This window comes from Nerophis ophidion, linkage group LG25, assembly GCF_033978795.1.
Source record: "Nerophis ophidion isolate RoL-2023_Sa linkage group LG25, RoL_Noph_v1.0, whole genome shotgun sequence".
Taxonomy (NCBI): Eukaryota; Metazoa; Chordata; class Actinopteri; order Syngnathiformes; family Syngnathidae; genus Nerophis; species Nerophis ophidion.
The window spans coordinates 38,727,949-38,733,662 of record NC_084635.1 but is presented as its reverse complement, the minus strand read 5'-3'; positions in this window follow the sequence as shown (position 1 = coordinate 38,733,662).

Sequence of the window (5,714 nt, the reverse complement as noted above, 5' to 3'; positions counted from 1 at the left end):
ACTTTACACACCATGAAACACACCACTTTACACACCATGAAACACACCACCTTACACACCATGAAACACACCACTTTACACACCATGAAACACACCACTTTACACACCATGAAACACACCACTTTACACACCATAAAACACACCACTTTACACACCATGAAACACACCACTTTACACACCATGAAACACACCACTTTACACACCATGGAGAACTTTACACACCATGAAACACACCACTTTACACACCACTTTACACACCATGAAACACACCACTTTACACACCACTTTACACACCACTTTACACACCATGAAAGACACCACTTTACACACCATGAAACACACCATTTTGCACACCATGTAACACACCACTTTACACACCATGAAACACACCACTTTACACACCACTTTACACACCATGAAACACACCACTTTACATACCATGGATAACTTTACACACCCTGAAAGACACCACTTTACACACAATGAAACACACCACTTTACACACCATGAAACACACCACTTTACACACCACTTTACACACCATGAAACACACCACTTTACACATCACTTTACACACCATAAAACACACCACTTTACACACCATGAAACACGCCACTTTACACACCATGAAACACACCACTTTACACACCACTTTACACACCATGAAACACACCACTTTACACACAATGAAACACACCACTTTACACACGATGAAACACACCACTTTACACACGATGAAACACACCACTTTACACACCATGAAACACACCACTTTACACACGATGAAACACACCACTTTACACACCATGAAACACACCACTTTACACACCATGAAAACACACCACCTTACACACCATGAAACACACCACTTTACACACCATGAAACACACCACTTTACACACAATGAAACACACCACTTTACTCACCATGAAACACACCACTTTACACACCATGAAACACACCACTTTACACACAATGAAACACACCACTTTACACACCATGAAACACACCACTTTACACACAATGGAGAACTTTACACACCATGAAACACACCACTTTACACACCATGGAGAACTTTACACACCATGAAACACACCACTTTACACACCATGGAGAACTTTACACACCACTTTACACACCATGAAACACACCATGAAACACACCACTTTACACACAATGAAACACACCACTTTACACACCATGAAACACACCACTTTACACACCACCTTACACACCATGAAACACACCACTTTACACACCATGAAACACACCACTTTACACACCATGAAACACACCACCTTACACACCATGAAACACACCACTTTACACACCATGAAACACACCACCTTACACACCATGAAACACACCACTTTACACACCATGAAACACACCACTTTACACACCATGAAACACACCACTTTACACACCATAAAACACACCACTTTACACACCATGAAACACACCACTTTACACACCATGAAACACACCACTTTACACACCATGGAGAACTTTACACACCATGAAACACACCACTTTACACACCACTTTACACACCATGAAACACACCACTTTACACACAATGAAACACACCACTTTACACACCACTTTACACACCACTTTACACACCATGAAAGACACCACTTTACACACCATGAAACACACCATTTTGCACACCATGTAACACACCACTTTACACACCATGAAACACACCACTTTACACACCACTTTACACACCCTGAAAGACACCACTTTACACACAATGAAACACACCACTTTACACACCATGAAACACACCACTTTACACACCACTTTACACACCATGAAACACACCACTTTACACACCACTTTACACACCACTTTACACACCATAAAACACACCACTTTACACACCATGAAACACACCACTTTACACACCATGAAACACAACACTTTACACACCACTTTACACACCATGAAACACACCACTTTACACACAATGAAACACACCACTTTACACACCATGAAACACACCACTTTACACACGATGAAACACACCACTTTACACACCATGAAACACACCACTTTACACACGATGAAACACACCACTTTACACACCATGAAACACACCACTTTACACACCATGAAACACACCACCTTACACACCATGAAACACACCACTTTACACACCATGAAACACACCACTTTACACACAATGAAACACACCACTTTACACACCATGAAACACACCACTTTACACACCATGAAACACACCACTTTACACACAATGAAACACACCACTTTACACACCATGAAACACACCACTTTACACACAATGGAGAACTTTACACACCATGAAACACACCACTTTACACACCATGGAGAACTTTACACACCATGAAACACACCACTTTACACACCATGGAGAACTTTACACACCACTTTACACACCATGAAACACACCATGAAACACACGACTTTACACACAATGAAACACACCACTTTACACACCATGAAACACACCACTTTACACACCACCTTACACACCATGAAACACACCACTTTACACACCATGAAACACACCACTTTACACACCATGAAACACACCACCTTACACACCATGAAACACACCACTTTACACACCATGAAACACACCACCTTACACACCATGAAACACACCACTTTACACACCATGAAACACACCACTTTACACACCATGAAACACACCACTTTACACACCATAAAACACACCACTTTACACACCATGAAACACACCACTTTACACACCATGAAACACACCACTTTACACACCATGGAGAACTTTACACACCATGAAACACACCACTTTACACACAATGAAAGACACCACTTTACACACCATGAAACACACCATTTTGCACACCATGTAACACACCACTTTACACACCATGAAACAAACCACTTTACATACCATGGAGAACTTTACACACCCCGAAAGACACCACTTTACACACAATGAAACACACCACTTTACACACCATGAAACACACCACTTTACACACCACTTTACACACCATGAAACACACCACTTTACACACCACTTTACACACCATAAAACACACCACTTTACACAACATGAAACACACCACTTTACACACCATGAAACACACCACTTCACACACCACTTTACACACCATGAAACACACCACTTTACACACAATGAAACACACCACTTTACACACCATGAAACACACCATGAAACACACCACTTCACACACCACTTTACACACCACTTTACACACCACTTTACACACCATGAAACACACCACTTTACACACAATGAAACACACCACTTTACACACCACATTACACACCATGAAACACACCACTTTACACACCATGAAACACACCATTTTGCACACCATGTAACACACCACTTTACACACCATGAAACAAACCACTTTACATACCATGGAGAACTTTACACACCCCGAAAGACACCACTTTACACACAATGAAACACACCACTTTACACACCATGAAACACACCACTTTACACACCATGAAACACACCACTTTACACACCACTTTACACACCATAAAACACACCACTTTACACACCATGAAACACACCACTTTACACACCATGAAACACACCACTTTACACACCACTTTACACACCATGAAACACACCACTTTACACACAATGAAACACACCACTTTACACACCATGAAACACACCACTTCACACACCACTTTACACACCACTTTACACACCACTTTACACACCATGAAACACACCACTTTACACACAATGAAACACACCACTTTACACACCATGAAACACACCACTTTACACACCATGAAACACACCACTTTACACACAATGAAACACACCACTTTACACACCACATTACACACCATGAAACACACCACTTTACACACCACTTTACACACCACTTCTGCCGCCAGACCCCCATTGAGTGTACCAAAGTGTCTCCACATTTGACCGGCGGTGCTAAAGCAGACATGGCACAGAGATGTATGGATAACCTGCAGATGCATTTGCAACTATATCACGTTTCCTTCCACCCACATTTAATGCGAAACAAACACTTACCAATCGACGGATTTAAGTTGCTCCAGTGTCAAAAGATGCGAAAGTCCTGATCGTTTGGTCCGCACATTTTACCGCCGATGCTAACGCAGCTATTCGGCCATGCTACGGCTATGAATAGCGTCAATAGCTTCAGTTTCTTCTTCAATATTTTCATACTCCAACCATCTGTTTCAATACATGCGTAATCTGTTGAATCGCTTAAGTCGCTGAAATCCGAGTTTGAATCCGAGCTAATGTCGCTATATCTTGCTGTGGTATTGCCATTGTTTGTTTACATTGGCAGCACTGTGTGACGTCACAGGGAAATGGACACTGTCTTCGCAGACAGCGAAAATAAGGCACGGTGTGTTTCATGGTGTGTAAAGTGGTGTGTAAAGTGGTGTGTTTCATGGTGTGTTTCATGGTGTGTAAGGTGGTGTGTTTCATGGTGTGTAAAGTGGTGTGTTTCATGGTGTGTAAAGTGGTGTGTAAGGTGGTGTGTTTCATGGTGTGTAAAGTGGTGTGTTTCATGGTGTGTTTCATGGTGTGTAAGGTGGTGTGTTTCATGGTGTGTAAAGTGGTGTGTTTCATGGTGTGTTTCATGGTGTGTAAGGTGGTGTGTTTCATGGTGTGTAAAGTGGTGTGTTTCATGGTGTGTAAAGTGGTGTGTTTCATGGTGTGTAAAGTGGTGTGTTTCATGGTGTGTAAGGTGGTGCGTTTCATGGTGTGTAAAGTGGTGTGTTTCATGGTGTGTAAAGTGGTGTGTTTCATGGTGTGTAAAGTGGTGTGTTTCATGGTGTGTAAAGTGGTGTGTTTTATGGTGTGTAAAGTGGTGTGTTTCATGGTGTGTAAAGTGGTGTGTTTCATGGTGTGTAAAGTGGTGTGTTTCATGGTGTGTAAAGTGGTGTGTTTCATGGTGTGTAAAGTGGTGTCTTTCATGGTGTGTAAAGTGGTGTGTTTTATGGTGTGTAAAGTGGTGTGTTTCATGGTGGTTAAAGTGGTGTGTTTCATGGTGTGTAAAGTGGTGTGTTTCATGGTGTGTAAAGTGGTGTGTTTCATGGTGTGTAAAGTGGTGTGTTTCATGGTGTGTAAAGTGGTGTGTTTCATGGTGTGTAAAGTGGTGTGTTTTATGGTGTGTAAAGTGGTGTGTTTCATGGTGTGTAAAGTGGTGTGTTTCATGGTGTGTAAAGTGGTGTGTTTCATGGTGTGTAAAGTGGTGTGTTTCATGGTGTGTAAAGTGGTGTGTTTCATGGTGTGTAAAGTGGTGTGTTTCATGGTGTGTAAAGTGGTGTGTTTCATGGTGTGTAAAGTGGTGTGTTTCATGGTGTGTAAAGTGGTGTGTTTCATGGTGTGTAAAGTGGTGTGTTTCATGGTGTGTAAAGTGGTGTGTTTCATGGTGTGTAAGGTGGTGTGTTTCATGGTGTGTAAAGTGGTGTGTTTCATGGTGTGTAAAGTGGTGTGTTTCATGGTGTGTAAAGTGGTGTGTTTCATGGTGTGTAAAGTGGTGTGTTTCATGGTGTGTAAGGTGGTGTGTTTCATGGTGTGTAAAGTGGTGTGTTTCATGGTGTGTAAAGTGGGGCGGTATAGCTCGGTTGGTAGAGTGGCCGTGCCAGCAACTTGAGGGTTGCAGGTTCGATTCCCGCTTCCGCCATCCTAGTCA